This window comes from Sesamum indicum, linkage group LG10 (genome assembly GCF_026168435.1).
Source record: "Sesamum indicum cultivar Baizhima isolate 11 linkage group LG10, ASM2616843v1, whole genome shotgun sequence".
In the NCBI taxonomy this organism is placed as follows: domain Eukaryota; kingdom Viridiplantae; phylum Streptophyta; class Magnoliopsida; order Lamiales; family Pedaliaceae; genus Sesamum; species Sesamum indicum.
Genome location: NC_142666.1, coordinates 6568107 through 6594733, shown reverse-complemented (window position 1 = coordinate 6594733; position 26627 = coordinate 6568107). Strand labels below are relative to the sequence as shown.

The window sequence follows — 26627 nt, the reverse complement described above, 5'->3', positions numbered from 1 at the left end:
CCGTCCAGCTTCCTGCTTTTTCTCGACCGTTCCGCACACCCCAACCCCTGTATATCTCCCCCTGAGACCCCACGGCCGACTCATCACGAATGCGGCCAACGATCGAAAACGCGCCGGAATCCACCGAAAACGGCAAAATTTGGGCCACGAAATGTGGCACAACGGGGCAAGCCCAGCTGTCCACGTCGTGGAGCTCGCGGCGAGCTTCGCGTGCATAGGCTGCTCGCGGCGTGGCTCCACCAGTGCGCAAAGTTACGCCCCCCGGAAGATTCGACGTCCCACCTGTCGCTCCGCTGCTAGAGCATAAAAGGTTAAAGCGCGCATATCTCAGCGGGTGCGATCATACCAGCACTAATGCACCGGATCCCATCAGAACTCCGAAGTTAAGCGTGCTTGGGCGAGAGTAGTACTAGGATGGGTGACCCCCTGGGAAGTCCTCGTGTTGCACCCCTTTTTGCGAAATGCTCCTCCGACCCGTCCAGCTTCCTGCTTTTTCTCGACCGTTCCGCACACCCCAACCCCTGTATATCTCCCCCTGAGACCCCACGGCCGACTCATCACGAATGCGGCCAACGATCGAAAACGCGCCGGAATCCACCGAAAACGGCGAAATTTGGGCCACGAAATGTGGCACAACGGGGCAAGCCCAGCTGTCCACGTCGTGGAGCTCGCGGCGAGCTTCGCGTGCATAGGCTGCTCGCGGCGTGGCTCCACCCGTGCGCAAAGTTACGCCCCCTGGAAGATTCGACGTCCCACCTGTCGCTCCGCTGCTAGAGCATAAAAGGATAAAGCGCGCATATCTCAGCGGGTGCGATCATACCAGCACTAATGCACCGGATCCCATCAGAACTCCGAAGTTAAGCGTGCTTGGGCGAGAGTAGTACTAGGATGGGTGACGCCCTGGGAAGTCCTCGTGTTGCACCCCTTTTTGCGAAATTCTCCTCCGACCCGTCCAGCTTCCTGCTTTTTCTCGACCGTTCCGCACACCCCAACCCCTGTATATCTCCCCCTGAGACCCCACGGCCGACTCATCACGAATGCGGCCAACGATCGAAAACGCGCCGGAATCCACCGAAAACGGCGAAATTTGGGCCACGAAATGTGGCACAACGGGGCAAGCCCAGCTGTCCACGTCGTGGAGCTCGCGGCGAGCTTCGCGTGCATAGGCTGCTCGCGGCGTGGCTCCACCAGTGCGCAAAGTTACGCCCCCCGGAAGATTCGACGTCCCACCTGTCGCTCCGCTGCTAGAGCATAAAAGGTTAAAGCGCGCATATCTCAGCGGGTGCGATTATACCAGCACTAATGCACCGGATCCCATCAGAACTCCGAAGTTAAGCGTGCTTGGGCGAGAGTAGTACTAGGATGGGTGACCCCCTGGGAAGTCCTCGTGTTGCACCCCTTTTTGCGAAATGCTCCTCCGACCCGTCCAGCTTCCTGCTTTTTCTCGACCGTTCCGCACACCCCAACCCCTGTATATCTCCCCCTGAGACCCCACGGCCGACTCATCACGAATGCGGCCAACGATCGAAAACGCGCCGGAATCCACCGAAAACGGCAAAATTTGGGCCACGAAATGTGGCACAACGGGGCAAGCCCAGCTGTCCACGTCGTGGAGCTCGCGGCGAGCTTCGCGTGCATAGGCTGCTCGCGGCGTGGCTCCACCAGTGCGCAAAGTTACGCCCCCCGGAAGATTCGACGTCCCACCTGTCGCTCCGCTGCTAGAGCATAAAAGGTTAAAGCGCGCATATCTCAGCGGGTGCGATCATACCAGCACTAATGCATCGGATCCCATCAGAACTCCGAAGTTAAGCGTGCTTGGGCGAGAGTAGTACTAGGATGGGTGACGCCCTGGGAAGTCCTCGTGTTGCACCCCTTTTTGCGAAATGCTCCTCCGACCCGTCCAGCTTCCTGCTTTTTCTCGACCGTTCCGCACACCCCAACCCCTGTATATCTCCCCCGGAGACCCCACGACCGACTCATCACGAATGCGGCCAACGATCGAAAACGCGCTGGAATCCACCGAAAACGGCGAAATTTGGGCCACGAAATGTGGCACAACGGGGCAAGCCCAGCTGTCCACGTCGTGGAGCTCGCGGCGAGCTTCGCGTGCATAGGCTGCTCGCGGCGTGGCTCCACCAGTGCGCAAAGTTACGCCCCCCGGAAGATTCGACGTCCCACCTGTCGCTCCGCTGCTAGAGCATAAAAGGTTAAAGCGCGCATATCTCAGCGGGTGCGATCATACCAGCACTAATGCACCGGATCCCATCAGAACTCCGAAGTTAAGCGTGCTTGGGCGAGAGTAGTACTAGGATGGGTGACCCCCTGGGAAGTCCTCGTGTTGCACCCCTTTTTGCGAAATGCTCCTCCGACCCGTCCAGCTTCCTGCTTTTTCTCGACCGTTCCGCACACCCCAACCCCTGTATATCTCCCCCTGAGACCCCACGGCCGACTCATCACGAATGCGGCCAACGATCGAAAACGCGCCGGAATCCACCGAAAACGGCGAAATTTGGGCCACGAAATGTGGCACAACGGGGCAAGCCCAGCTGTCCACGTCGTGGAGCTCGCGGCGAGCTTCGCGTGCATAGGCTGCTCGCGGCGTGGCTCCACCAGTGCGCAAAGTTACGCCCCCCGGAAGATTCGACGTCCCACCTGTCGCTCCGCTGCTAGAGCATAAAAGGTTAAAGCGCGCATATCTCAGCGGGTGCGATTATACCAGCACTAATGCACCGGATCCCATCAGAACTCCGAAGTTAAGCGTGCTTGGGCGAGAGTAGTACTAGGATGGGTGACCCCCTGGGAAGTCCTCGTGTTGCACCCCTTTTTGCGAAATGCTCCTCCGACCCGTCCAGCTTCCTGCTTTTTCTCGACCGTTCCGCACACCCCAACCCCTGTATATCTCCCCCTGAGACCCCACGGCCGACTCATCACGAATGCGGCCAACGATCGAAAACGCGCCGGAATCCACCGAAAACGGCAAAATTTGGGCCACGAAATGTGGCACAACGGGGCAAGCCCAGCTGTCCACGTCGTGGAGCTCGCGGCGAGCTTCGCGTGCATAGGCTGCTCGCGGCGTGGCTCCACCAGTGCGCAAAGTTACGCCCCCCGGAAGATTCGACGTCCCACCTGTCGCTCCGCTGCTAGAGCATAAAAGGTTAAAGCGCGCATATCTCAGCGGGTGCGATCATACCAGCACTAATGCACCGGATCCCATCAGAACTCCGAAGTTAAGCGTGCTTGGGCGAGAGTAGTACTAGGATGGGTGACGCCCTGGGAAGTCCTCGTGTTGCACCCCTTTTTGCGAAATGCTCCTCCGACCCGTCCAGCTTCCTGCTTTTTCTCGACCGTTCCGCACACCCCAACCCCTGTATATCTCCCCCTGAGACCCCACGGCCGACTCATCACGAATGCGGCCAACGATCGAAAACTCGCCGGAATCCACCGAAAACGGCGAAATTTGGGCCACGAAATGTGGCACAACGGGGCAAGCCCAGCTGTCCACGTCGTGGAGCTCGCGGCGAGCTTCGCGTGCATAGGCTGCTCGCGGCGTGGCTCCACCAGTGCGCAAAGTTACGCCCCCCGGAAGATTCGACGTCCCACCTGTCGCTCCGCTGCTAGAGCATAAAAGGTTAAAGCGCGCATATCTCAGCGGGTGCGATCATACCAGCACTAATGCACCGGATCCCATCAGAACTCCGAAGTTAAGCGTGCTTGGGCGAGAGTAGTACTAGGATGGGTGACCCCCTGGGAAGTCCTCGTGTTGCACCCCTTTTTGCGAAATGCTCCTCCGACCCGTCCAGCTTCCTGCTTTTTCTCGACCGTTCCGCACACCCCAACCCCTGTATATCTCCCCCTGAGACCCCACGGCCGACTCATCACGAATGCGGCCAACGATCGAAAACGCGCCGGAATCCACCGAAAACGGCGAAATTTGGGCCACGAAATGTGGCACAACGGGGCAAGCCCAGCTGTCCACGTCGTGGAGCTCGCGGCGAGCTTCGCGTGCATAGGCTGCTCGCGGCGTGGCTCCACCAGTGCGCAAAGTTACGCCCCCCGGAAGATTCGACGTCCCACCTGTCGCTCCGCTGCTAGAGCATAAAAGGTTAAAGCGCGCATATCTCAGCAGGTGCGATCATACCAGCACTAATGCACCGGATCCAATCAGAACTCCGAAGTTAAGCGTGCTTGGGCGAGAGTAGTACTAGGATGGGTGACGCCCTGGGAAGTCCTCGTGTTGCACCCCTTTTTGCGAAATGCTCCTCCGACCCGTCCAGCTTCCTGCTTTTTCTCGACCGTTCCGCACACCCCAACCCCTGTATATCTCCCCCTGAGACCCCACGGCCGACTCATCACGAATGCGGCCAACGATCGAAAACGCGCTGGAATCCACCGAAAACGGCGAAATTTGGGCCACGAAATGTGGCACAACGGGGCAAGCCCAGCTGTCCACGTCGTGGAGCTCGCGGCGAGCTTCGCGTGCATAGGCTGCTCGCGGCGTGGCTCCACCAGTGCGCAAAGTTACGCCCCCCGGAAGATTCGACGTCCCACCTGTCGCTCCGCTGCTAGAGCATAAAAGGTTAAAGCGCGCATATCTCAGCGGGTGCGATCATACCAGCACTAATGCACCGGATCCCATCAGAACTCCGAAGTTAAGCGTGCTTGGGCGAGAGTAGTACTAGGATGGGTGACCCCCTGGGAAGTCCTCGTGTTGCACCCCTTTTTGCGAAATGCTCCTCCGACCCGTCCAGCTTCCTGCTTTTTCTCGACCGTTCCGCACACCCCAACCCCTGTATATCTCCCCCTGAGACCCCACGGCCGACTCATCACGAATGCGGCCAACGATCGAAAACGCGCCGGAATCCACCGAAAACGGCGAAATTTGGGCCACGAAATGTGGCACAACGGGGCAAGCCCAGCTGTCCACGTCGTGGAGCTCGCGGCGAGCTTCGCGTGCATAGGCTGCTCGCGGCGTGGCTCCACCAGTGCGCAAAGTTACGCCCCCCGGAAGATTCGACGTCCCACCTGTCGCTCCGCTGCTAGAGCATAAAAGGTTAAAGCGCGCATATCTCAGCGGGTGCGATTATACCAGCACTAATGCACCGGATCCCATCAGAACTCCGAAGTTAAGCGTGCTTGGGCGAGAGTAGTACTAGGATGGGTGACCCCCTGGGAAGTCCTCGTGTTGCACCCCTTTTTGCGAAATGCTCCTCCGACCCGTCCAGCTTCCTGCTTTTTCTCGACCGTTCCGCACACCCCAACCCCTGTATATCTCCCCCTGAGACCCCACGGCCGACTCATCACGAATGCGGCCAACGATCGAAAACGCGCCGGAATCCACCGAAAACGGCAAAATTTGGGCCACGAAATGTGGCACAACGGGGCAAGCCCAGCTGTCCACGTCGTGGAGCTCGCGGCGAGCTTCGCGTGCATAGGCTGCTCGCGGCGTGGCTCCACCAGTGCGCAAAGTTACGCCCCCCGGAAGATTCGACGTCCCACCTGTCGCTCCGCTGCTAGAGCATAAAAGGTTAAAGCGCGCATATCTCAGCGGGTGCGATCATACCAGCACTAATGCACCGGATCCCATCAGAACTCCGAAGTTAAGCGTGCTTGGGCGAGAGTAGTACTAGGATGGGTGACGCCCTGGGAAGTCCTCGTGTTGCACCCCTTTTTGCGAAATGCTCCTCCGACCCGTCCAGCTTCCTGCTTTTTCTCGACCGTTCCGCACACCCCAACCCCTGTATATCTCCCCCTGAGACCCCACGGCCGACTCATCACGAATGCGGCCAACGATCGAAAACTCGCCGGAATCCACCGAAAACGGCGAAATTTGGGCCACGAAATGTGGCACAACGGGGCAAGCCCAGCTGTCCACGTCGTGGAGCTCGCGGCGAGCTTCGCGTGCATAGGCTGCTCGCGGCGTGGCTCCACCAGTGCGCAAAGTTACGCCCCCCGGAAGATTCGACGTCCCACCTGTCGCTCCGCTGCTAGAGCATAAAAGGTTAAAGCGCGCATATCTCAGCGGGTGCGATCATACCAGCACTAATGCACCGGATCCCATCAGAACTCCGAAGTTAAGCGTGCTTGGGCGAGAGTAGTACTAGGATGGGTGACCCCCTGGGAAGTCCTCGTGTTGCACCCCTTTTTGCGAAATGCTCCTCCGACCCGTCCAGCTTCCTGCTTTTTCTCGACCGTTCCGCACACCCCAACCCCTGTATATCTCCCCCTGAGACCCCACGGCCGACTCATCACGAATGCGGCCAACGATCGAAAACGCGCCGGAATCCACCGAAAACGGCGAAATTTGGGCCACGAAATGTGGCACAACGGGGCAAGCCCAGCTGTCCACGTCGTGGAGCTCGCGGCGAGCTTCGCGTGCATAGGCTGCTCGCGGCGTGGCTCCACCAGTGCGCAAAGTTACGCCCCCCGGAAGATTCGACGTCCCACCTGTCGCTCCGCTGCTAGAGCATAAAAGGTTAAAGCGCGCATATCTCAGCAGGTGCGATCATACCAGCACTAATGCACCGGATCCAATCAGAACTCCGAAGTTAAGCGTGCTTGGGCGAGAGTAGTACTAGGATGGGTGACGCCCTGGGAAGTCCTCGTGTTGCACCCCTTTTTGCGAAATGCTCCTCCGACCCGTCCAGCTTCCTGCTTTTTCTCGACCGTTCCGCACACCCCAACCCCTGTATATCTCCCCCTGAGACCCCACGGCCGACTCATCACGAATGCGGCCAACGATCGAAAACGCGCCGGAATCCACCGAAAACGGCGAAATTTGGGCCACGAAATGTGGCACAACGGGGCAAGCCCAGCTGTCCACGTCGTGGAGCTCGCGGCGAGCTTCGCGTGCATAGGCTGCTCGCGGCGTGGCTCCACCAGTGCGCAAAGTTACGCCCCCCGGAAGATTCGACGTCCCACCTGTCGCTCCGCTGCTAGAGCATAAAAGGTTAAAGCGCGCATATCTCAACGGGTGCGATCATACCAGCACTAATGCACCGGATCCCATCAGAACTCCGAAGTTAAGCGTGCTTGGGCGAGAGTAGTACTAGGATGGGTGACGCCCTGGGAAGTACTCGTGTTGCACCCCTTTTTGCGAAATGCTCCTCCGACCCGTCCAGCTTCCTGCTTTTTCTCGACCGTTCCGCACACCCCAACCCCTGTATATCTCCCCCTGAGACCCCACGGCCGACTCATCACGAATGCGGCCAACGATCGAAAACGCGCCGAAATCCACCGAAAACGGCGAAATTTGGGCCACGAAATGTGGCACAACGGGGCAAGCCCAGCTGTCCACGTCGTGGAGCTCGCGGCGAGCTTCGCGTGCATAGGCTGCTCGCGGCGTGGCTCCACCAGTGCGCAAAGTTACGCCCCCCCGGAAGATTCGACGTCCCACCTGTCGCTCCGCTGCTAGAGCATAAAAGGTTAAAGCGCGCATATCTCAGCGGGTGCGATCATACCAGCACTAATGCACCGGATCCCATCAGAACTCCGAAGTTAAGCGTGCTTGGGCGAGAGTAGTACTAGGATGGGTGACCCCCTAGGAAGTCCTCGTGTTGCACCCCTTTTTGCGAAATGCTCCTCCGACCCGTCCAGCTTCCTGCTTTTTCTCGACCGTTCCGCACACCCCAACCCCTGTATATCTCCCCCTGAGACCCCACGGCCGACTCATCACGAATGCGGCCAACGATCGAAAACGCGCCGGAATCCACCGAAAACGGCAAAATTTGGGCCACGAAATGTGGCACAACGGGGCAAGCCCAGCTGTCCACGTCGTGGAGCTCGCGGCGAGCTTCGCGTGCATAGGCTGCTCGCGGCGTGGCTCCACCAGTGCGCAAAGTTACGCCCCCCGGAAGATTCGACGTCCCACCTGTCGCTCCGCTGCTAGAGCATAAAAGGTTAAAGCGCGCATATCTCAGCGGGTGCGATCATACCAGCACTAATGCACCGAATCCCATCAGAACTCCGAAGTTAAGCGTGCTTGGGCGAGAGTAGTACTAGGATGGGTGACCCCCTGGGAAGTCCTTGTGTTGCACCCCTTTTTGCGAAATGCTCCTCCGACCCGTCCAGCTTCCTGCTTTTTCTCGACCGTTCCGCACACCCCAACCCCTGTATATCTCCCCCTGAGACCCCACGGCCGACTCATCACGAATGCGGCCAACGATCGAAAACGCGCCGGAATCCACCGAAAACGGCGAAATTTGGGCCACGAAATGTGGCACAACGGGGAAGGCCCAGCTGTCCACGTCGTGGAGCTCGCGGCGAGCTTCGCGTGCATAGGCTGCTCGCGGCGTGGCTCCACCAGTGCGCAAAGTTACGCCCCCCGGAAGATTCGACGTCCCACCTGTCGCTCCGCTGCTAGAGCATAAAAGGTTAAAGCGCGCATATCTCAGCGGGTGCGATCATACCAGCACTAATGCACCGGATCCCATCAGAACTCCGAAGTTAAGCGTGCTTGGGCGAGAGTAGTACTAGGATGGGTGACCCCCTGGGAAGTCCTCGTGTTGCACCCCTTTTTGCGAAATGCTCCTCCGACCCGTCCAGCTTCCTGCTTTTTCTCGACCGTTCCGCACACCCCAACCCCTGTATATCTCCCCCTGAGACCCCACGGTCGACTCTTCACGAATGCGGCCAACGATCGAAAACGCGCCGGAATCCACCGAAAACGGCGAAATTTGGGCCACGAAATGTGGCACAACGGGGCAAGCCCAGCTGTCCACGTCGTGGAGCTCGCGGCGAGCTTCGTGTGCATAGGCTGCTCGCGGCGTGGCTCCACCAGTGCGCAAAGTTACGCCCCCCGGAAGATTCGACGTCCCACCTGTCGCTCCGCTGCTAGAGCATAAAAGGTTAAAGCGCGCATATCTCAGCGGGTGCGATCATACCAGCACTAATGCACCGGATCCCATCAGAACTCCGAAGTTAAGCGTGCTTGGGCGAGAGTAGTACTAGGATGGGTGACCCCCTTGGAAGTCCTCGTGTTGCACCCCTTTTTGCGAAATGCTCCTCCGACCCGTCCAGCTTCCTGCTTTTTCTCGACCGTTCCGCACACCCCAACCCCTGTATATCTCCCCCTGAGACCCCACGGCCGACTCATCACGAATGCGGCCAACGATCGAAAACGCGCCGGAATCCACCGAAAACGGCGAAATTTGGGCCACGAAATGTGGCACAACGGGGCAAGCCCAGCTGTCCACGTCGTGGAGCTCGCGGCGAGCTTCGCGTGCATAGGCTGCTCGCGGCGTGGCTCCACCAGTGCGCAAAGTTACGCCCCCCGGAAGATTCGACGTCCCACCTGTCGCTCCGCTGCTAGAGCATAAAAGGTTAAAGCGCGCATATCTCAGCGGGTGCGATCATACCAGCACTAATGCACCGGATCCCATCAGAACTCCGAAGTTAAGCGTGCTTGGGCGAGAGTAGTACTAGGATGGGTGACCCCCTGGGAAGTCTTCGTGTTGCACCCCTTTTTGCGAAATGCTCCTCCGACCCGTCCAGCTTCCTGCTTTTTCTCGACCGTTCCGCACACCCCAACCCCTGTATATCTCCCCCTGAGACCCCACGGCCGACTCATCACGAATGCGACCAACGATCGAAAACGCGCCGGAATCCACCGAAAACGGCGAAATTTGGGCCACGAAATGTGGCACAACGGGGCAAGCCCAGCTGTCCACGTCGTGGAGCTCGCGGCGAGCTTCGCGTGCATAGGCTGCTCGCGGCGTGGCTCCACCAGTGCGCAAAGTTACGCCCCCCGGAAGATTCAACGTCCCACCTGTCGCTCCGCTGCTAGAGCATAAAAGGTTAAAGCGCGCATATCTCAGCGGGTGCGATCATACCAGCACTAATGCACCGGATCCCATCAGAACTCCGAACTTAAGCGTGCTTGGGCGAGAGTAGTACTAGGATGGGTGACCCCCTGGGAAGTCCTCGTGTTGCACCCCTTTTTGCGAAATGCTCCTCCGACCCGTCCAGCTTCCTGCTTTTTCTCGACCGTTCCGCACACTCCAACCCCTGTATATCTCCCCCTGAGACCCCACGGCCGACTCATCACGAATGCGGCCAACGATCGAAAACGCGCCGGAATCCACCGAAAACGGCGAAATTTGGGCCACGAAATGTTGCACAACGGGGCAAGCCCAGCTGTCCACGTCGTGGAGCTCGCGGCGAGCTTCGCGTGCATAGGCTGCTCGCGGCGTGGCTCCACCAGTGCGCAAAGTTACGCCCCCCGGAAGATTCGACGTCCCACCTGTCGCTCCGCTGCTAGAGCATAAAAGGTTAAAGCGCGCATATCTCAGCGGGTGCGATCATACCAGCACTAATGCACCGGATCCCATCAGAACTCCGAAGTTAAGAGTGCTTGGGCGAGAGTAGTACTAGGATGGGTGACCCCCTGGGAAGTCCTCGTGTTGCACCCCTTTTTGCGAAATGCTCCTCCGACCCGTCCAGCTTCCTGCTTTTTCTCGACCGTTCCGCACACCCCAACCCCTGTATATCTCCCCCTGAGACCCCACGGCCGACTCATCACGAATGCGGCCAACGATCGAAAACGCGCCGGAATCCACCGAAAACGGCGAAATTTGGGCCACGAAATGTGGCACAACGGGGCAAGCCCAGCTGTCCACGTCGTGGAGCTCGCGGCGAGCTTCGCGTGCATAGGCTGCTCGCGGCGTGGCTCCACCAGTGCGCAAAGTTACGCCCCCCGGAAGATTCGACGTCCCACCTGTCGCTCCGCTGCTAGAGCATAAAAGGTTAAAGCGCGCATATCTCAGCGGGTGCGATCATACCAGCACTAATGCACCGGATCCCATCAGAACTCCGAAGTTAAGCGTGCTTGGGCGAGAGTAGTACTAGGATGGGTGACCCCCTGGGAAGTCCTCGTGTTGCACCCCTTTTTGCGAAATGCTCCTCCGACCCGTCCAGCTTCCTGCTTTTTCTCGACCGTTCCGCACACCCCAACCCCTGTATATCTCCCCCTGAGACCCCACGGCCGACTCATCACGAATGCGGCCAACGATCGAAAACGCGCCGGAATCCACCGAAAACGGCGAAATTTGGGCCACGAAATGTGGCACAACGGGGCAAGCCCAGCTGTCCACGTCGTGGAGCTCGCGGCGAGCTTCGCGTGCATAGGCTGCTCGCGGCGTGGCTCCACCAGTGCGCAAAGTTACGCCCCCCGGAAGATTCGACGTCCCACCTGTCGCTCCGCTGCTAGAGCATAAAAGGTTAAAGCGCGCATATCTCAGCGGGTGCGATCATACCAGCACTAATGCACCGGATCCCATCAGAACTCCGAAGTCAAGCGTGCTTGGGCGAGAGTAGTACTAGGATGGGTGACCCCCTGGGAAGTCCTCGTGTTGCACCCCTTTTTGCGAAATGCTCCTCCGACCCGTCCAGCTTCCTGCTTTTTCTCGACCGTTCCGCACACCCCAACCCCTGTATATCTCCCCCTGAGACCCCACGGCCGACTCATCACGAATGCGGCCAACGATCGAAAACGCGCCGGAATCCACCGAAAACGGCGAAATTTGGGCCACGAAATGTGGCACAACGGGGCAAGCCCAGCTGTCCACGTCGTGGAGCTCGCGGCGAGCTTCGCGTGCATAGGCTGCTCGCGGCGTGGCTCCACCAGTGCGCAAAGTTACGCCCCCCAGAAGATTCGACGTCCCACCTGTCGCTCCGCTGCTAGAGCGTAAAAGGTTAAAGCGCGCATATCTCAGCGGGTGCGATCATACCAGCACTAATGCACCGGATCCCATCAGAACTCCGAAGTTAAGCGTGCTTGGGCGAGAGTAGTACTAGGATGGGTGACCCCCTGGGAAGTCCTCGTGTTGCACCCCTTTTTGCGAAATGCTCCTCCGACCCGTCCAGCTTCCTGCTTTTTCTCGACCGTTCCGCACACCCCAACCCCTGTATATCTCCCCCTGAGACCCCACGGCCGACTCATCACGAATGCGGCCAACGATCGAAAACGCGCCGGAATCCACCGAAAACGGCGAAATTTGGGCCACGAAATGTGGCACAACGGGGCAAGCCCAGCTGTCCACGTCGTGGAGCTCGCGGCGAGCTTCGCGTGCATAGGCTGCTCGCGGCGTGGCTCCACCAGTGCGCAAAGTTACGCCCCCCGGAAGATTCGACGTCCCACCTGTCGCTCCGCTGCTAGAGCATAAAAGGTTAAAGCGCGCATATCTCAGCGGGTGCGATCATACCAGCACTAATGCACCGGATCCCATCAGAACTCCGAAGTCAAGCGTGCTTGGGCGAGAGTAGTACTAGGATGGGTGACCCCCTGGGAAGTCCTCGTGTTGCACCCCTTTTTGCGAAATGCTCCTCCGACCCGTCCAGCTTCCTGCTTTTTCTCGACCGTTCCGCACACCCCAACCCCTGTATATCTCCCCCTGAGACCCCACGGCCGACTCATCACGAATGCGGCCAACGATCGAAAACGCGCCGGAATCCACCGAAAACGGCGAAATTTGGGCCACGAAATGTGGCACAACGGGGCAAGCCCAGCTGTCCACGTCGTGGAGCTCGCGGCGAGCTTCGCGTGCATAGGCTGCTCGCGGCGTGGCTCCACCAGTGCGCAAAGTTACGCCCCCCGGAAGATTCGACGTCCCACCTGTCGCTCCGCTGCTAGAGCGTAAAAGGTTAAAGCGCGCATATCTCAGCGGGTGCGATCATACCAGCACTAATGCACCGGATCCCATCAGAACTCCGAAGTTAAGTGTGCTTGGGCGAGAGTAGTACTAGGATGGGTGACCCCCTGGGAAGTCCTCGTGTTGCACCCCTTTTTGCGAAATGCTCCTCCGACCCGTCCAGCTCCCTGCTTTTTCTCGACCGTTCCGCACACCCCAACCCCTGTATATCTCCCCCTGAGACCCCACGGCCGACTCATCACGAATGCGGCCAACGATCGAAAACGCGCCGGAATCCACCGAAAACGGCGAAATTTGGGCCACGAAATGTGGCACAACGGGGCAAGCCCAGCTGTCCACGTCGTGGAGCTCGCGGCGAGCTTCGCGTGCATAGGCTGCTCGCGGCGTGGCTCCACCAGTGCGCAAAGTTACGCCCCCCGGAAGATTCGACGTCCCACCTGTCGCTCCGCTGCTAGAGCATAAAAGGTTAAAGCGCGCATATCTCAGCGGGTGCGATCATACCAGCACTAATGCACCGGATCCCATCAGAACTCCGAAGTTAAGCGTGCTTGGGCGAGAGTAGTACTAGGATGGGTGACCCCCTGGGAAGTCCTCGTGTTGCACCCCTTTTTGCGAAATGCTCCTCCGACCCGTCCAGCTTCCTGCTTTTTCTCGACCGTTCCGCACACCCCAACCCCCGTATATCTCCCCCTGAGACCCCACGGCCGACTCATCACGAATGCGGCCAACGATCGAAAACGCGCCGGAATCCACCGAAAACGGCGAAATTTGGGCCACGAAATGTGGCACAACGGGGCAAGCCCAGCTGTCCACGTCGTGGAGCTCGCGGCGAGCTTCGCGTGCATAGGCTGCTCGCGGCGTGGCTCCACCAGTGCGCAAAGTTACGCCCCCCGGAAGATTCGACGTCCCACCTGTCGCTCCGCTGCTAGAGCATAAAAGGTTAAAGCGCGCATATCTCAGCGGGTGCGATCATACCAGCACTAATGCACCGGATCCCATCAGAACTCCGAAGTTAAGCGTGTTTGGGCGAGAGTAGTACTAGGATGGGTGACCGCCTGGGAAGTCCTCGTGTTGCACCCCTTTTTGCGAAATGCTCCTCCGACCCGTCCAGCTTCCTGCTTTTTCTCGACCGTTCCGCACACCCCAACCCACGTATATCTCCCCCTGAGACCCCACGGCCGACTCATCACGAATGCGGCCAACGATCGAAAACGCGCCGGAATCCACCGAAAACGGCGAAATTTGGGCCACGAAATGTGGCACAACGGGGCAAGCCCAGCTGTCCACGTCGTGGAGCTCGCGGCGAGCTTCGCGTGCATAGGCTGCTCGCGGCGTGGCTCCACCAGTGCGCAAAGTTACGCCCCCCGGAAGATTCGACGTCCCACCTGTCGCTCCGCTGCTAGAGCATAAAAGGTTAAAGCGCGCATATCTCAGCGGGTGCGATCATACCAGCACTAATGCACCGGATCCCATCAGAACTCCGAAGTTAAGCGTGCTTGGGCGAGAGTAGTACTAGGATGGGTGACCCCCTGGGAAGTCCTCGTGTTGCACCCCTTTTTGCGAAATGCTCCTCCGACCCGTCCAGCTTCCTGCTTTTTCTCGACCGTTCCGCACACCCCAACCCCTGTATATCTCCCCCTGAGACCCCACGGCCGACTCATCACGAATGCGGCCAACGATCGAAAACGCGCCGGAATCCACCGAAAACGGCGAAATTTGGGCCACGAAATGTGGCACAACGGGGCAAGCCCAGCTGTCCACGTCGTGGAGCTCGCGGCGAGCTTCGCGTGCATAGGCTGCTCGCGGCGTGGCTCCACCAGTGCGCAAAGTTACGCCCCCCGGAAGATTCGACGTCCCACCTGTCGCTCCGCTGCTAGAGCATAAAAGGTTAAAGCGCGCATATCTCAGCGGGTGCGATCATACCAGCACTAATGCACCGGATCCCATCAGAACTCCGAAGTTAAGCGTGCTTGGGCGAGAGTAGTACTAGGATGGGTGACCCCCTGGGAAGTCCTCGTGTTGCACCCCTTTTTGCGAAATGCTCCTCCGACCCGTCCAACTCCCTGCTTTTTCTCGACCGTTCCGCACACCCCAACCCCTGTATATCTCCCCCTGAGACCCCACGGCCGACTCATCACGAATGCGGCCAACGATCGAAAACGCGCCGGAATCCACCGAAAACGGCGAAATTTGGGCCACGAAATGTGGCACAACGGGGCAAGCCCAGCTGTCCACGTCGTGGAGCTCGCGGCGAGCTTCGCGTGCATAGGCTGCTCGCGGCGTGGCTCCACCAGTGCGCAAAGTTACGCCCCCCGGAAGATTCGACGTCCCACCTGTCGCTCCGCTGCTAGAGCATGAAAGGTTAAAGCGCGCATATCTCAGCGGGTGCGATCATACCAGCACTAATGCACCGGATCCCATCAGAACTCCGAAGTTAAGCGCGCTTGGGCGAGAGTAGTACTAGGATGGGTGACCCCCTGGGAAGTCCTCGTGTTGCACCCCTTTTTGCGAAATGCTCCTCCGACCCGTCCAGCTTCCTGCTTTTTCTCGACCGTTCCGCACACCCCAACCCCTGTATATCTCCCCCTGAGACCCCACGGCCGACTCATCACGAATGCGGCCAACGATCGAAAACGCGCCGGAATCCACCGAAAACGGCGAAATTTGGGCCACGAAATGTGGCACAACGGGGCAAGCCCAGCTGTCCACGTCGTGGAGCTCGCGGCGAGCTTCGCGTGCATAGGCTGCTCGCGGCGTGGCTCCACCAGTGCGCAAAGTTACGCCCCCCGGAAGATTCGACGTCCCACCTGTCGCTCCGCTGCTAGAGCATAAAAGGTTAAAGCGCGCATATCTCAGCGGGTGCGATCATACCAGCACTAATGCACCGGATCCCATCAGAACTCTGAAGTTAAGCGTGCTTGGGCGAGAGTAGTACTAGGATGGGTGACCCCCTGGGAAGTCCTCGTGTTGCACCCCTTTTTGCGAAATGCTCCTCCGACCCGTCCAACTCCCTGCTTTTTCTCGACCGTTCCGCACACCCCAACCCCTGTATATCTCCCCCTGAGACCCCACGGCCGACTCATCACGAATGCGGCCAACGATCGAAAACGCGCCGGAATCCACCGAAAACGGCGAAATTTGGGCCACGAAATGTGGCACAACGGGGCAAGCCCAGCTGTCCACGTCGTGGAGCTCGCGGCGAGCTTCGCGTGCATAGGCTGCTCGCGGCGTGGCTCCACCAGTGCGCAAAGTTACGCCCCCCGGAAGATTCGACGTCCCACCTGTCGCTCCGCTGCTAGAGCATGAAAGGTTAAAGCGCGCATATCTCAGCGGGTGCGATCATACCAGCACTAATGCACCGGATCCCATCAGAACTCCGAAGTTAAGCGCGCTTGGGCGAGAGTAGTACTAGGATGGGTGACCCCCTGGGAAGTCCTCGTGTTGCACCCCTTTTTGCGAAATGCTCCTCCGACCCGTCCAGCTTCCTGCTTTTTCTCGACCGTTCCGCACACCCCAACCCCTGTATATCTCCCCCTGAGACCCCACGGCCGACTCATCACGAATGCGGCCAACGATCGAAAACGCGCCGGAATCCACCGAAAACGGCGAAATTTGGGCCACGAAATGTGGCACAACGGGGCAAGCCCAGCTGTCCACGTCGTGGAGCTCGCGGCGAGCTTCGCGTGCATAGGCTGCTCGCGGTGTGGCTCCACCAGTGCGCAAAGTTACGCCCCCCGGAAGATTCGACGTCCCACCTGTCGCTCCGCTGCTAGAGCATAAAAGGTTAAAGCGCGCATATCTCAGCGGGTGCGATCATACCAGCACTAATGCACCGGATCCCATCAGAACTCCGAAGTTAAGCGTGCTTGGGCGAGAGTAGTACTAGGATGGGTGACCCCCTGGGAAGTCCTCGTGTTGCACCCCTTTTTGCGAAATGCTCCTCCGACCCGTCCAGCTTCCTGCTTTTTCTCGACCGTTCCGCACACCCCAACCCCTGTATATCTCCCCCTGAGACCCCACGGCCGACTCATCACGAATGCGGCCAACGATCGAAAACGCGCCGGAATCCACCGAAAACGGCGAAATTTGGGCCACGAAATGTGGCACAACGGGGCAAGCCCAGCTGTCCACGTCGTGGAGCTCGCGGCGAGCTTCGCGTGCATAGGCTGCTCGCGGCGTGGCTCCACCAGTGCGCAAAGTTACGCCCCCCGGAAGATTCGACGTCCCACCTGTCGCTCCGCTGCTAGAGCATAAAAGGTTAAAGCGCGCATATCTCAGCGGGTGCGATCATACCAGCACTAATGCACCGGATCCCATCAGAACTCCGAAGTTAAGCGTGCTTGGGCGAGAGTAGTACTAGGATGGGTGACCCCCTGGGAAGTCCTCGTGTTGCACCCCTTTTTGCGAAATGCTCCTCCGACCCGTCCAGCTTCCTGCTTTTTCTCGACCGTTCCGCACACCCCAACCCCTGTATATCTCCCCCTGAGACCCCACGGCCGACTCATCACGAATGCGGCCAACGATCGAAAACGCGCCGGAATCCACCGAAAACGGCGAAATTTGGGCCACGAAATGTGGCACAACGGGGCAAGCCCAGCTGTCCACGTCGTGGAGCTCGCGGCGAGCTTCGCGTGCATAGGCTGCTCGCGGCGTGGCTCCACCAGTGCGCAAAGTTACGCCCCCCGGAAGATTCGACGTCCCACCTGTCGCTCCGCTGCTAGAGCATAAAAGGTTAAAGCGCGCATATCTCAGCGGGTGCGATCATACCAGCACTAATGCACCGGATCCCATCAGAACTCCGAAGTTAAGCGTGCTTGGGCGAGAGTAGTACTAGGATGGGTGACCCCCTGGGAAGTCCTCGTGTTGCACCCCTTTTTGCGAAATGCTCCTCCGACCCGTCCAGCTTCCTGCTTTTTCTCGACCGTTCCGCACACCCCAACCCCTGTATATCTCCCCCTGAGACCCCACGGCCGACTCATCACGAATGCGGCCAACGATCGAAAACGCGCCGGAATCCACCGAAAACGGCGAAATTTGGGCCACGAAATGTGGCACAACGGGGCAAGCCCAGCTGTCCACGTCGTGGAGCTCGCGGCGAGCTTCGCGTGCATAGGCTGCTCGCGGCGTGGCTCCACCAGTGCGCAAAGTTACGCCCCCCGGAAGATTCGACGTCCCACCTGTCGCTCCGCTGCTAGAGCATAAAAGGTTAAAGCGCGCATATCTCAGCGGGTGCGATCATACCAGCACTAATGCACCGGATCCCATCAGAACTCCGAAGTTAAGCGTGCTTGGGCGAGAGTAGTACTAGGATGGGTGACCCCCTGGGAAGTCCTCGTGTTGCACCCCTTTTTGCGAAATGCTCCTCCGACCCGTCCAGCTCCCTGCTTTTTCTCGACCGTTCCGCACACCCCAACCCCTGTATATCTCCCCCTGAGACCCCACGGCCGACTCATCACGGATGCGGCCAACGATCGAAAACGCGCCGGAATCCACCGAAAACGGCGAAATTTGGGCCACGAAATGTGGCACAACGGGGCAAGCCCAGCTGTCCACGTCGTGGAGCTCGCGGCGAGCTTCGCGTGCATAGGCTGCTCGCGGCGTGGCTCCACCAGTGCGCAAAGTTACGCCCCCCGGAAGATTCGACGTCCCACCTGTCGCTCCGCTGCTAGAGCATAAAAGGTTAAAGCGCGCATATCTCAGCGGGTGCGATCATACCAGCACTAATGCACCGGATCCCATCAGAACTCCGAAGTTAAGCGTGCTTGGGCGAGAGTAGTACTAGGATGGGTGACCCCCTGGGAAGTCCTCGTGTTGCACCCCTTTTTGCGAAATGCTCCTCCGACCCGTCCAGCTTCCTATTTTTTCTCGACCGTTCCGCACACCCCAACCCCTGTATATCTCCCCCTGAGACCCCACGGCCGACTCATCACGAATGCGGCCAACGATCGAAAACGCGCCGGAATCCACCGAAAACGGCGAAATTTGGGCCACGAAATGTGGCACAACGGGGCAAGCCCAGCTGTCCACGTCGTGGAGCTCGCGGCGAGCTTCGCGTGCATAGGCTGCTCGCGGCGTGGCTCCACCAGTGCGCAAAGTTACGCCCCCCGGAAGATTCGACGTCCCACCTGTCGCTCCGCTGCTAGAGCATAAAAGGTTAAAGCGCGCATATCTCAGCGGGTGCGATCATACCAGCACTAATGCACCGGATCCCATCAGAACTCCGAAGTTAAGCGTGTTTGGGCGAGAGTAGTACTAGGATGGGTGACCCCCTGGGAAGTCCTCGTGTTGCACCCCTTTTTGCGAAATGCTCCTCCGACCCGTCCAGCTCCCTGCTTTTTCTCGACCGTTCCGCACACCCCAACCCCTGTATATCTCCCCCTGAGACCCCACGGCCGACTCATCACGAATGCGGCCAACGATCGAAAACGCGCCGGAATCCACCGAAAACGGCGAAATTTGGGCCACGAAATGTGGCACAACGGGGCAAGCCCAGCTGTCCACGTCGTGGAGCTCGCGGCGAGCTTCGCGTGCATAGGCTGCTCGCGGCGTGGCTCCACCAGTGCGCAAAGTTACGCCCCCCGGAAGATTCGACGTCCCACCTGTCGCTCCGCTGCTAGAGCATGAAAGGTTAAAGCGCGCATATCTCAGCGGGTGCGATCATACCAGCACTAATGCACCGGATCCCATCAGAACTCCGAAGTTAAGCGCGCTTGGGCGAGAGTAGTACTAGGATGGGTGACCCCCTGGGAAGTCCTCGTGTTGCACCCCTTTTTGCGAAATGCTCCTCCGACCCGTCCAGCTTCCTGCTTTTTCTCGACCGTTCCGCACACCCCAACCCCTGTATATCTCCCCCTGAGACCCCACGGCCGACTCATCACGAATGCGGCCAACGATCGAAAACGCGCCGGAATCCACCGAAAACGGCGAAATTTGGGCCACGAAATGTGGCACAACGGGGCAAGCCCAGCTGTCCACGTCGTGGAGCTCGCGGCGAGCTTCGCGTGCATAGGCTGCTCGCGGCGTGGCTCCACCAGTGCGCAAAGTTACGCCCCCCGGAAGATTCGACGTCCCACCTGTCGCTCCGCTGCTAGAGCATAAAAGGTTAAAGCGCGCATATCTCAGCGGGTGCGATCATACCAGCACTAATGCACCGGATCCCATCAGAACTCCGAAGTTAAGCGCGCTTGGGCGAGAGTAGTACTAGGATGGGTGACCCCCTGGGAAGTCCTCGTGTTGCACCCCTTTTTGCGAAATGCTCCTCCGACCCGTCCAGCTTCCTGCTTTTTCTCGACCGTTCCGCACACCCCAACCCCTGTATATCTCCCCCTGAGACCCCACGGCCGACTCATCACGAATGCGGCCAACGATCGAAAACGCGCCGGAATCCACCGAAAACGGCGAAATTTGGGCCACGAAATGTGGCACAACGGGGCAAGCCCAGCTGTCCACGTCGTGGAGCTCGCGGCGAGCTTCGCGTGCATAGGCTGCTCGCGGCGTGGCTCCACCAGTGCGCAAAGTTACGCCCCCCGGAAGATTCGACGTCCCACCTGTCGCTCCGCTGCTAGAGCATGAAAGGTTAAAGCGCGCATATCTCAGCGGGTGCGATCATACCAGCACTAATGCACCGGATCCCATCAGAACTCCGAAGTTAAGCGCGCTTGGGCGAGAGTAGTACTAGGATGGGTGACCCCCTGGGAAGTCCTCGTGTTGCACCCCTTTTTGCGAAATGCTCCTCCGACCCGTCCAGCTTCCTGCTTTTTCTCGACCGTTCCGCACACCCCAACCCCTGTATATCTCCCCCTGAGACCCCACGGCCGACTCATCACGAATGCGGCCAACGATCGAAAACGCGCCGGAATCCACCGAAAACGGCGAAATTTGGGCCACGAAATGTGGCACAACGGGGCAAGCCCAGCTGTCCACGTCGTGGAGCTCGCGGCGAGCTTCGCGTGCATAGGCTGCTCGCGGCGTGGCTCCACCAGTGCGCAAAGTTACGCCCCCCGGAAGATTCGACGTCCCACCTGTCGCTCCGCTGCTAGAGCATAAAAGGTTAAAGCGCGCATATCTCAGCGGGTGCGATCATACCAGCACTAATGCACCGGATCCCATCAGAACTCCGAAGTTAAGCGCGCTTGGGCGAGAGTAGTACTAGGATGGGTGACCCCCTGGGAAGTCCTCGTGTTGCACCACTTTTTGCGAAATGCTCCTCCGACCCGTCCAGCTCCCTGCTTTTTCTCGACCGTTCCGCACACCCCAACCCCTGTATATCTCCCCCTGAGACCCCACGGCCGACTCATCACGAATGCGGCCAACGATCGAAAACGCGCCGGAATCCACCGAAAACGGCGAAATTTGGGCCACGAAATGTGGCACAACGGGGCAAGCCCAGCTGTCCACGTCGTGGAGCTCGCGGCGAGCTTCGTGTGCATAGGCTGCTCGCGGCGTGGCTCCACCAGTGCGCAAAGTTACGCCCCCCGGAAGATTCGACGTCCCACCTGTCGCTCCGCTGCTAGAGCATAAAAGGTTAAAGCGCGCATATCTCAGCGGGTGCGATCATACCAGCACTAATGCACCGGATCCCATCAGAACTCCGAAGTTAAGCGTGCTTGGGCGAGAGTAGTACTAGGGGGTCACTCCGAAGTTAAGCGTGCTTGGGCGAGAGTAGTACTAGGATGGGTGACCCCCTGGGAAGTCCTCGTGTTGCACCCCTTTTTGCGAAATGCTCCTCCGACCCGTCCAGCTTCCTGCTTTTTCTCGACCGTTCCGCACACCCCAACCCCTGTATATCTCCCCCTGAGACCCCACGGCCGACTCATCACGAATGCGGCCAACGATCGAAAACGCGCCGGAATCCACCGAAAACGGCGAAATTTGGGCCACGAAATGTGGCACAACGGGGCAAGCCCAGCTGTCCACGTCGTGGAGCTCGCGGCGAGCTTCGCGTGCATAGGCTGCTCGCGGCGTGGCTCCACCAGTGCGCAAAGTTACGCCCCCCGGAAGATTCGACGTCCCACCTGTCGCTCCGCTGCTAGAGCATAAAAGGTTAAAGCGCGCATATCTCAGCGGGTGCGATCATACCAGCACTAATGCACCGGATCCCATCAGAACTCCGAAGTTAAGCGTGCTTGGGCGAGAGTAGTACTAGGATGGGTGACCCCCTGGGAAGTCCTCGTGTTGCACCCCTTTTTGCGAAATGCTCCTCCGACCCGTCCAGCTTCCTGCTTTTTCTCGACCGTTCCGCACACCCCAACCCCTGTATATCTCCCCCTGAGACCCCACGGCCGACTCATCACGAATGCGGCCAACGATCGAAAACGCGCCGGAATCCACCGAAAACGGCGAAATTTGGGCCCTGAAATGTGGCACAACGGGGCAAGCCCAGCTGTCCACGTCGTGGAGCTCGCGGCGAGCTTCGCGTGCATAGGCTGCTCGCGGCGTGGCTCCACCAGTGCGCAAAGTTACGCCCCCCGGAAGATTCGACGTCCCACCTGTCGCTCCGCTGCTAGAGCATAAAAGGTTAAAGCGCGCATATCTCAGCGGGTGCGATCATACCAGCACTAATGCACCGGATCCCATCAGAACTCCGAAGTTAAGCGTGCTTGGGCGAGAGTAGTACTAGGATGGGTGACCCCCTGGGAAGTCCTCGTGTTGCACCCCTTTTTGCGAAATGCTCCTCCGACCCGTCCAGCTTCCTGCTTTTTCTCGACCGTTCCGCACACCCCAACCCCTGTATATCTCCCCCTGAGACCCCACGGCCGACTCATCACGAATGCGGCCAACGATCGAAAACGCGCCGGAATCCACCGAAAACGGCGAAATTTGGGCCACGAAATGTGGCACAACGGGGCAAGCCCAGCTGTCCACATCGTGGAGCTCGCGGCGAGCTTCGCGTGCATAGGCTGCTCGCGGCGTGGCTCCACCAGTGCGCAAAGTTACGCCCCCCGGAAGATTCGACGTCCCACCTGTCGCTCCGCTGCTAGAGCATAAAAGGTTAAAGCGCGCATATCTCAGCGGGTGCGATCATACCAGCACTAATGCACCGGATCCCATCAGAACTCCGAAGTTAAGCGTGCTTGGGCGAGAGTAGTACTAGGATGGGTGACCCCCTGGGAAGTCCTCGTGTTGCACCCCTTTTTGCGAAATGCTCCTCCGACCCGTCCAGCTTCCTGCTTTTTCTCGACCGTTCCGCACACCCCAACCCCTGTATATCTCCCCCTGAGACCCCACGGCCGACTCATCACGAATGCGGCCAACGATCGAAAACGCGCCGGAATCCACCGAAAACGGCGAAATTTGGGCCACGAAATGTGGCACAACGGGGCAAGCCCAGCTGTCCACGTCGTGGAGCTCGCGGCGAGCTTCGCGTGCATAGGCTGCTCGCGGCGTGGCTCCACCAGTGCGCAAAGTTACGCCCCCCGGAAGATTCGACGTCCCACCTGTCGCTCCGCTGCTAGAGCATAAAAGGTTAAAGCGCGCATATCTCAGCGGGTGCGATCATACCAGCACTAATGCACCGGATCCCATCAGAACTCCGAAGTTAAGCGTGCTTGGGCGAGAGTAGTACTAGGATGGGTGACCCCCTGGGAAGTCCTCGTGTTGCACCCCTTTTTGCGAAATGCTCCTCCGACCCGTCCAGCTTCCTGCTTTTTCTCGACCGTTCCGCACACCCCAACCCCTGTATATCTCCCCCTGAGACCCCACGGCCGACTCATCACGAATGCGGCCAACGATCGAAAACGCGCCGGAATCCACCGAAAACGGCGAAATTTGGGCCACGAAATGTGGCACAACGGGGCAAGCCCAGCTGTCCACGTCGTGGAGCTCGCGGCGAGCTTCGCGTGCATAGGCTGCTCGCGGCGTGGCTCCACCAGTGCGCAAAGTTACGCCCCCCGGAAGATTCGACGTCCCACCTGTCGCTCCGCTGCTAGAGCATAAAAGGTTAAAGCGCGCATATCTCAGCGGGTGCGATCATACCAGCACTAATGCACCGGATCCCATCAGAACTCCGAAGTTAAGCGTGCTTGGGCGAGAGTAGTACTAGGATGGGTGACCCCCTGGGAAGTCCTCGTGTTGCACCCCTTTTTGCGAAATGCTCCTCCGACCCGTCCAGCTTCCTGCTTTTTCTCGACCGTTCCGCACACCCCAACCCCTGTATATCTCCCCCTGAGACCCCACGGCCGACTCATCACGAATGCGGCCAACGATCGAAAACGCGCCGGAATCCACCGAAAACGGCGAAATTTGGGCCACGAAATGTGGCACAACGGGGCAAGCCCAGCTGTCCACGTCGTGGAGCTCGCGGCGAGCTTCGCGTGCATAGGCTGCTCGCGGCGTGGCTCCACCAGTGCGCAAAGTTACGCCCCCCGGAAGATTCGACGTCCCACCTGTCGCTCCGCTGCTAGAGCATAAAAGGTTAAAGCGCGCATATCTCAGCGGGTGCGATCATACCAGCACTAATGCACCGGATCCCATCAGAACTCCGAAGTTAAGCGTGCTTGGGCGAGAGTAGTACTAGGATGGGTGACCCCCTGGGAAGTCCTCGTGTTGCACCCCTTTTTGCGAAATGCTCCTCCGACCCGTCCAGCTTCCTGCTTTTTCTCGACCGTTCCGCACACCCCAACCCCTGTATATCTCCCCCTGAGACCCCACGGCCGACTCATCACGAATGCGGCCAACGATCGAAAACGCGCCGGAATCCACCGAAAACGGCGAAATTTGGGCCACGAAATGTGGCACAACGGGGCAAGCCCAGCTGTCCACGTCGTGGAGCTCGCGGCGAGCTTCGCGTGCATAGGCTGCTCGCGGCGTGGCTCCACCAGTGCGCAAAGTTACGCCCCCCGGAAGATTCGACGTCCCACCTGTCGCTCCGCTGCTAGAGCATAAAAGGTTAAAGCGCGCATATCTCAGCGGGTGCGATCATACCAGCACTAATGCACCGGATCCCATCAGAACTCCGAAGTTAAGCGTGCTTGGGCGAGAGTAGTACTAGGATGGGTGACCCCCTGGGAAGTCCTCGTGTTGCACCCCTTTTTGCGAAATGCTCCTCCGACCCGTCCAGCTTCCTGCTTTTTCTCGACCGTTCCGCACACCCCAACCCCTGTATATCTCCCCCTGAGACCCCACGGCCGACTCATCACGAATGCGGCCAACGATCGAAAACGCGCCGGAATCCACCGAAAACGGCGAAATTTGGGCCCTGAAATGTGGCACAACGGGGCAAGCCCAGCTGTCCACGTCGTGGAGCTCGCGGCGAGCTTCGCGTGCATAGGCTGCTCGCGGCGTGGCTCCACCAGTGCGCAAAGTTACGCCCCCCGGAAGATTCGACGTCCCACCTGTCGCTCCGCTGCTAGAGCATAAAAGGTTAAAGCGCGCATATCTCAGCGGGTGCGATCATACCAGCACTAATGCACCGGATCCCATCAGAACTCCGAAGTTAAGCGTGCTTGGGCGAGAGTAGTACTAGGATGGGTGACCCCCTGGGAAGTCCTCGTGTTGCACCCCTTTTTGCGAAATGCTCCTCCGACCCGTCCAGCTTCCTGCTTTTTCTCGACCGTTCCGCACACCCCAACCCCTGTATATCTCCCCCTGAGACCCCACGGCCGACTCATCACGAATGCGGCCAACGATCGAAAACGCGCCGGAATCCACCGAAAACGGCGAAATTTGGGCCACGAAATGTGGCACAACGGGGCAAGCCCAGCTGTCCACGTCGTGGAGCTCGCGGCGAGCTTCGCGTGCATAGGCTGCTCGCGGCGTGGCTCCACCAGTGCGCAAAGTTACGACCCCCGGAAGATTCGACGTCCCACCTGTCGCTCCGCTGCTAGAGCATAAAAGGTTAAAGCGCGCATATCTCAGCGGGTGCGATCATACCAGCACTAATGCACCGGATCCCATCAGAACTCCGAAGTTAAGCGTGCTTGGGCGAGAGTAGTACTAGGATGGGTGACCCCCTGGGAAGTCCTCGTGTTGCACCCCTTTTTGCGAAATGCTCCTCCGACCCGTCCAGCTTCCTGCTTTTTCTCGACCGTTCCGCACACCCCAACCCCTGTATATCTCCCCCTGAGACCCCACGGCCGACTCATCACGAATGCGGCCAACGATCGAAAACGCGCCGGAATCCACCGAAAACGGCGAAATTTGGGCCACGAAATGTGGCACAACGGGGCAAGCCCAGCTGTCCACGTCGTGGAGCTCGCGGCGAGCTTCGCGTGCATAGGCTGCTCGCGGCGTGGCTCCACCAGTGCGCAAAGTTACGCCCCCCGGAAGATTCGACGTCCCACCTGTCGCTCCGCTGCTAGAGCATAAAAGGTTAAAGCGCGCATATCTCAGCGGGTGCGATCATACCAGCACTAATGCACCGGATCCCATCAGAACTCCGAAGTTAAGCGTGCTTGGGCGAGAGTAGTACTAGGATGGGTGACCCCCTGGGAAGTCCTCGTGTTGCACCCCTTTTTGCGAAATGCTCCTCCGACCCATCCAGCTTCCTGCTTTTTCTCGACCGTTCCGCACACCCCAACCCCTGTATATCTCCCCCTGAGACCCCACGGCCGACTCATCACGAATGCGGCCAACGATCGAAAACGCGCCGGAATCCACCGAAAACGGCGAAATTTGGGCCACGAAATGTGGCACAACGGGGCAAGCCCAGCTGTCCACGTCGTGGAGCTCGCGGCGAGCTTCGCGTGCATAGGCTGCTCGCGGCGTGGCTCCACCAGTGCGCAAAGTTACGCCCCCCGGAAGATTCGACGTCCCACCTGTCGCTCCGCTGCTAGAGCATAAAAGGTTAAAGCGCGCATATCTCAGCGGGTGCGATCATACCAGCACTAATGCACCGGATCCCATCAGAACTCCGAAGTTAAGCGTGCTTGGGCGAGAGTAGTACTAGGATGGGTGACCCCCTGGGAAGTCCTCGTGTTGCACCCCTTTTTGCGAAATGCTCCTCCGACCCGTCCAGCTTCCTGCTTTTTCTCGACCGTTCCGCAC

General features: G+C 59.2%; 55 non-coding genes and 1 pseudogene across 55 annotated transcripts; all 56 read left to right on the top strand.

Moving 5' to 3' along the window:
* The first annotated feature begins 332 nt into the window (after window positions 1-332).
* On the top strand, window positions 333-451 carry LOC148786560 (5S ribosomal RNA). The gene has a single exon (XR_016068040.1). It is a non-coding gene; the product is annotated as a 5S ribosomal RNA (ribosomal RNA).
* Window positions 452-806: 355 nt separating this feature from the next.
* LOC148786559 (5S ribosomal RNA) lies at window positions 807-925 on the top strand. Its single transcript, XR_016062143.1, has one exon. It is a non-coding gene; the product is annotated as a 5S ribosomal RNA (ribosomal RNA).
* Window positions 926-1280: 355 nt separating this feature from the next.
* LOC148786558 (5S ribosomal RNA) lies at window positions 1281-1399 on the top strand. The gene has a single exon (XR_016068151.1). It is a non-coding gene; the product is annotated as a 5S ribosomal RNA (ribosomal RNA).
* A 355-nt stretch (window positions 1400-1754) lies between these two features.
* LOC148786557 (5S ribosomal RNA) lies at window positions 1755-1873 on the top strand. The gene has a single exon (XR_016062228.1). It is a non-coding gene; the product is annotated as a 5S ribosomal RNA (ribosomal RNA).
* A 355-nt stretch (window positions 1874-2228) lies between these two features.
* LOC148786556 (5S ribosomal RNA) lies at window positions 2229-2347 on the top strand. The gene has a single exon (XR_016068039.1). It is a non-coding gene; the product is annotated as a 5S ribosomal RNA (ribosomal RNA).
* Window positions 2348-2702: 355 nt separating this feature from the next.
* Window positions 2703-2821, top strand: LOC148786555 (5S ribosomal RNA). Its single transcript, XR_016068150.1, has one exon. It is a non-coding gene; the product is annotated as a 5S ribosomal RNA (ribosomal RNA).
* A 355-nt stretch (window positions 2822-3176) lies between these two features.
* Window positions 3177-3295, top strand: LOC148786554 (5S ribosomal RNA). The gene has a single exon (XR_016062142.1). It is a non-coding gene; the product is annotated as a 5S ribosomal RNA (ribosomal RNA).
* A 355-nt stretch (window positions 3296-3650) lies between these two features.
* Window positions 3651-3769, top strand: LOC148786553 (5S ribosomal RNA). The gene has a single exon (XR_016068038.1). It is a non-coding gene; the product is annotated as a 5S ribosomal RNA (ribosomal RNA).
* Window positions 3770-4124: 355 nt separating this feature from the next.
* On the top strand, window positions 4125-4243 carry LOC148786552 (5S ribosomal RNA). The gene has a single exon (XR_016062268.1). It is a non-coding gene; the product is annotated as a 5S ribosomal RNA (ribosomal RNA).
* Window positions 4244-4598: 355 nt separating this feature from the next.
* Window positions 4599-4717, top strand: LOC148786551 (5S ribosomal RNA). The gene has a single exon (XR_016068036.1). It is a non-coding gene; the product is annotated as a 5S ribosomal RNA (ribosomal RNA).
* Window positions 4718-5072: 355 nt separating this feature from the next.
* On the top strand, window positions 5073-5191 carry LOC148786550 (5S ribosomal RNA). The gene has a single exon (XR_016068149.1). It is a non-coding gene; the product is annotated as a 5S ribosomal RNA (ribosomal RNA).
* Window positions 5192-5546: 355 nt separating this feature from the next.
* On the top strand, window positions 5547-5665 carry LOC148786549 (5S ribosomal RNA). Its single transcript, XR_016062141.1, has one exon. It is a non-coding gene; the product is annotated as a 5S ribosomal RNA (ribosomal RNA).
* Window positions 5666-6020: 355 nt separating this feature from the next.
* On the top strand, window positions 6021-6139 carry LOC148786548 (5S ribosomal RNA). The gene has a single exon (XR_016068035.1). It is a non-coding gene; the product is annotated as a 5S ribosomal RNA (ribosomal RNA).
* Window positions 6140-6494: 355 nt separating this feature from the next.
* LOC148786547 (5S ribosomal RNA) lies at window positions 6495-6613 on the top strand. Its single transcript, XR_016062267.1, has one exon. It is a non-coding gene; the product is annotated as a 5S ribosomal RNA (ribosomal RNA).
* A 355-nt stretch (window positions 6614-6968) lies between these two features.
* Window positions 6969-7087, top strand: LOC148786546 (5S ribosomal RNA). Its single transcript, XR_016062184.1, has one exon. It is a non-coding gene; the product is annotated as a 5S ribosomal RNA (ribosomal RNA).
* A 356-nt stretch (window positions 7088-7443) lies between these two features.
* Window positions 7444-7562, top strand: LOC148786545 (5S ribosomal RNA). Its single transcript, XR_016061781.1, has one exon. It is a non-coding gene; the product is annotated as a 5S ribosomal RNA (ribosomal RNA).
* Window positions 7563-7917: 355 nt separating this feature from the next.
* LOC148786544 (5S ribosomal RNA) lies at window positions 7918-8036 on the top strand. Its single transcript, XR_016062193.1, has one exon. It is a non-coding gene; the product is annotated as a 5S ribosomal RNA (ribosomal RNA).
* Window positions 8037-8391: 355 nt separating this feature from the next.
* Window positions 8392-8510, top strand: LOC148786543 (5S ribosomal RNA). Its single transcript, XR_016068034.1, has one exon. It is a non-coding gene; the product is annotated as a 5S ribosomal RNA (ribosomal RNA).
* A 355-nt stretch (window positions 8511-8865) lies between these two features.
* Window positions 8866-8984, top strand: LOC148786542 (5S ribosomal RNA). Its single transcript, XR_016061844.1, has one exon. It is a non-coding gene; the product is annotated as a 5S ribosomal RNA (ribosomal RNA).
* Window positions 8985-9339: 355 nt separating this feature from the next.
* On the top strand, window positions 9340-9458 carry LOC148786541 (5S ribosomal RNA). The gene has a single exon (XR_016068411.1). It is a non-coding gene; the product is annotated as a 5S ribosomal RNA (ribosomal RNA).
* Window positions 9459-9813: 355 nt separating this feature from the next.
* On the top strand, window positions 9814-9932 carry LOC148786540 (5S ribosomal RNA). Its single transcript, XR_016062074.1, has one exon. It is a non-coding gene; the product is annotated as a 5S ribosomal RNA (ribosomal RNA).
* Window positions 9933-10287: 355 nt separating this feature from the next.
* Window positions 10288-10406, top strand: LOC148786539 (5S ribosomal RNA). Its single transcript, XR_016062332.1, has one exon. It is a non-coding gene; the product is annotated as a 5S ribosomal RNA (ribosomal RNA).
* A 355-nt stretch (window positions 10407-10761) lies between these two features.
* Window positions 10762-10880, top strand: LOC148786538 (5S ribosomal RNA). The gene has a single exon (XR_016068033.1). It is a non-coding gene; the product is annotated as a 5S ribosomal RNA (ribosomal RNA).
* Window positions 10881-11235: 355 nt separating this feature from the next.
* LOC148786537 (5S ribosomal RNA) lies at window positions 11236-11354 on the top strand. Its single transcript, XR_016068340.1, has one exon. It is a non-coding gene; the product is annotated as a 5S ribosomal RNA (ribosomal RNA).
* Window positions 11355-11709: 355 nt separating this feature from the next.
* On the top strand, window positions 11710-11828 carry LOC148786536 (5S ribosomal RNA). The gene has a single exon (XR_016068032.1). It is a non-coding gene; the product is annotated as a 5S ribosomal RNA (ribosomal RNA).
* Window positions 11829-12183: 355 nt separating this feature from the next.
* Window positions 12184-12302, top strand: LOC148786535 (5S ribosomal RNA). Its single transcript, XR_016068339.1, has one exon. It is a non-coding gene; the product is annotated as a 5S ribosomal RNA (ribosomal RNA).
* Window positions 12303-12657: 355 nt separating this feature from the next.
* LOC148786534 (5S ribosomal RNA) lies at window positions 12658-12776 on the top strand. The gene has a single exon (XR_016068156.1). It is a non-coding gene; the product is annotated as a 5S ribosomal RNA (ribosomal RNA).
* Window positions 12777-13131: 355 nt separating this feature from the next.
* LOC148786533 (5S ribosomal RNA) lies at window positions 13132-13250 on the top strand. The gene has a single exon (XR_016062689.1). It is a non-coding gene; the product is annotated as a 5S ribosomal RNA (ribosomal RNA).
* A 355-nt stretch (window positions 13251-13605) lies between these two features.
* On the top strand, window positions 13606-13724 carry LOC148786532 (5S ribosomal RNA). Its single transcript, XR_016068410.1, has one exon. It is a non-coding gene; the product is annotated as a 5S ribosomal RNA (ribosomal RNA).
* Window positions 13725-14079: 355 nt separating this feature from the next.
* Window positions 14080-14198, top strand: LOC148786531 (5S ribosomal RNA). The gene has a single exon (XR_016062688.1). It is a non-coding gene; the product is annotated as a 5S ribosomal RNA (ribosomal RNA).
* A 355-nt stretch (window positions 14199-14553) lies between these two features.
* Window positions 14554-14672, top strand: LOC148786530 (5S ribosomal RNA). Its single transcript, XR_016062686.1, has one exon. It is a non-coding gene; the product is annotated as a 5S ribosomal RNA (ribosomal RNA).
* A 355-nt stretch (window positions 14673-15027) lies between these two features.
* On the top strand, window positions 15028-15146 carry LOC148786529 (5S ribosomal RNA). Its single transcript, XR_016061813.1, has one exon. It is a non-coding gene; the product is annotated as a 5S ribosomal RNA (ribosomal RNA).
* Window positions 15147-15501: 355 nt separating this feature from the next.
* Window positions 15502-15620, top strand: LOC148786528 (5S ribosomal RNA). The gene has a single exon (XR_016068420.1). It is a non-coding gene; the product is annotated as a 5S ribosomal RNA (ribosomal RNA).
* A 355-nt stretch (window positions 15621-15975) lies between these two features.
* On the top strand, window positions 15976-16094 carry LOC148786527 (5S ribosomal RNA). The gene has a single exon (XR_016061811.1). It is a non-coding gene; the product is annotated as a 5S ribosomal RNA (ribosomal RNA).
* Window positions 16095-16449: 355 nt separating this feature from the next.
* On the top strand, window positions 16450-16568 carry LOC148786526 (5S ribosomal RNA). The gene has a single exon (XR_016062685.1). It is a non-coding gene; the product is annotated as a 5S ribosomal RNA (ribosomal RNA).
* Window positions 16569-16923: 355 nt separating this feature from the next.
* LOC148786525 (5S ribosomal RNA) lies at window positions 16924-17042 on the top strand. The gene has a single exon (XR_016062684.1). It is a non-coding gene; the product is annotated as a 5S ribosomal RNA (ribosomal RNA).
* A 355-nt stretch (window positions 17043-17397) lies between these two features.
* LOC148786524 (5S ribosomal RNA) lies at window positions 17398-17516 on the top strand. The gene has a single exon (XR_016062682.1). It is a non-coding gene; the product is annotated as a 5S ribosomal RNA (ribosomal RNA).
* Window positions 17517-17871: 355 nt separating this feature from the next.
* On the top strand, window positions 17872-17990 carry LOC148786523 (5S ribosomal RNA). Its single transcript, XR_016062681.1, has one exon. It is a non-coding gene; the product is annotated as a 5S ribosomal RNA (ribosomal RNA).
* A 355-nt stretch (window positions 17991-18345) lies between these two features.
* Window positions 18346-18464, top strand: LOC148786522 (5S ribosomal RNA). The gene has a single exon (XR_016062680.1). It is a non-coding gene; the product is annotated as a 5S ribosomal RNA (ribosomal RNA).
* Window positions 18465-18819: 355 nt separating this feature from the next.
* LOC148786521 (5S ribosomal RNA) lies at window positions 18820-18938 on the top strand. The gene has a single exon (XR_016068408.1). It is a non-coding gene; the product is annotated as a 5S ribosomal RNA (ribosomal RNA).
* Window positions 18939-19293: 355 nt separating this feature from the next.
* LOC148786520 (5S ribosomal RNA) lies at window positions 19294-19412 on the top strand. Its single transcript, XR_016061810.1, has one exon. It is a non-coding gene; the product is annotated as a 5S ribosomal RNA (ribosomal RNA).
* A 355-nt stretch (window positions 19413-19767) lies between these two features.
* LOC148786519 (5S ribosomal RNA) lies at window positions 19768-19886 on the top strand. The gene has a single exon (XR_016061809.1). It is a non-coding gene; the product is annotated as a 5S ribosomal RNA (ribosomal RNA).
* Window positions 19887-20241: 355 nt separating this feature from the next.
* On the top strand, window positions 20242-20360 carry LOC148786518 (5S ribosomal RNA). Its single transcript, XR_016061808.1, has one exon. It is a non-coding gene; the product is annotated as a 5S ribosomal RNA (ribosomal RNA).
* A 355-nt stretch (window positions 20361-20715) lies between these two features.
* LOC148786517 (5S ribosomal RNA) lies at window positions 20716-20834 on the top strand. The gene has a single exon (XR_016062162.1). It is a non-coding gene; the product is annotated as a 5S ribosomal RNA (ribosomal RNA).
* Window positions 20835-21189: 355 nt separating this feature from the next.
* Window positions 21190-21353, top strand: LOC148786516 (5S ribosomal RNA; annotated as a pseudogene).
* A 355-nt stretch (window positions 21354-21708) lies between these two features.
* LOC148786515 (5S ribosomal RNA) lies at window positions 21709-21827 on the top strand. Its single transcript, XR_016062679.1, has one exon. It is a non-coding gene; the product is annotated as a 5S ribosomal RNA (ribosomal RNA).
* A 355-nt stretch (window positions 21828-22182) lies between these two features.
* On the top strand, window positions 22183-22301 carry LOC148786514 (5S ribosomal RNA). Its single transcript, XR_016062678.1, has one exon. It is a non-coding gene; the product is annotated as a 5S ribosomal RNA (ribosomal RNA).
* A 355-nt stretch (window positions 22302-22656) lies between these two features.
* LOC148786513 (5S ribosomal RNA) lies at window positions 22657-22775 on the top strand. The gene has a single exon (XR_016062677.1). It is a non-coding gene; the product is annotated as a 5S ribosomal RNA (ribosomal RNA).
* Window positions 22776-23130: 355 nt separating this feature from the next.
* On the top strand, window positions 23131-23249 carry LOC148786512 (5S ribosomal RNA). The gene has a single exon (XR_016062675.1). It is a non-coding gene; the product is annotated as a 5S ribosomal RNA (ribosomal RNA).
* A 355-nt stretch (window positions 23250-23604) lies between these two features.
* LOC148786511 (5S ribosomal RNA) lies at window positions 23605-23723 on the top strand. Its single transcript, XR_016062674.1, has one exon. It is a non-coding gene; the product is annotated as a 5S ribosomal RNA (ribosomal RNA).
* A 355-nt stretch (window positions 23724-24078) lies between these two features.
* On the top strand, window positions 24079-24197 carry LOC148786510 (5S ribosomal RNA). The gene has a single exon (XR_016062673.1). It is a non-coding gene; the product is annotated as a 5S ribosomal RNA (ribosomal RNA).
* Window positions 24198-24552: 355 nt separating this feature from the next.
* Window positions 24553-24671, top strand: LOC148786509 (5S ribosomal RNA). The gene has a single exon (XR_016062672.1). It is a non-coding gene; the product is annotated as a 5S ribosomal RNA (ribosomal RNA).
* Window positions 24672-25026: 355 nt separating this feature from the next.
* On the top strand, window positions 25027-25145 carry LOC148786508 (5S ribosomal RNA). Its single transcript, XR_016062670.1, has one exon. It is a non-coding gene; the product is annotated as a 5S ribosomal RNA (ribosomal RNA).
* Window positions 25146-25500: 355 nt separating this feature from the next.
* LOC148786507 (5S ribosomal RNA) lies at window positions 25501-25619 on the top strand. Its single transcript, XR_016062669.1, has one exon. It is a non-coding gene; the product is annotated as a 5S ribosomal RNA (ribosomal RNA).
* Window positions 25620-25974: 355 nt separating this feature from the next.
* LOC148786506 (5S ribosomal RNA) lies at window positions 25975-26093 on the top strand. Its single transcript, XR_016062668.1, has one exon. It is a non-coding gene; the product is annotated as a 5S ribosomal RNA (ribosomal RNA).
* A 355-nt stretch (window positions 26094-26448) lies between these two features.
* On the top strand, window positions 26449-26567 carry LOC148786505 (5S ribosomal RNA). The gene has a single exon (XR_016062667.1). It is a non-coding gene; the product is annotated as a 5S ribosomal RNA (ribosomal RNA).
* The last annotated feature ends 60 nt before the right edge of the window (window positions 26568-26627 follow it).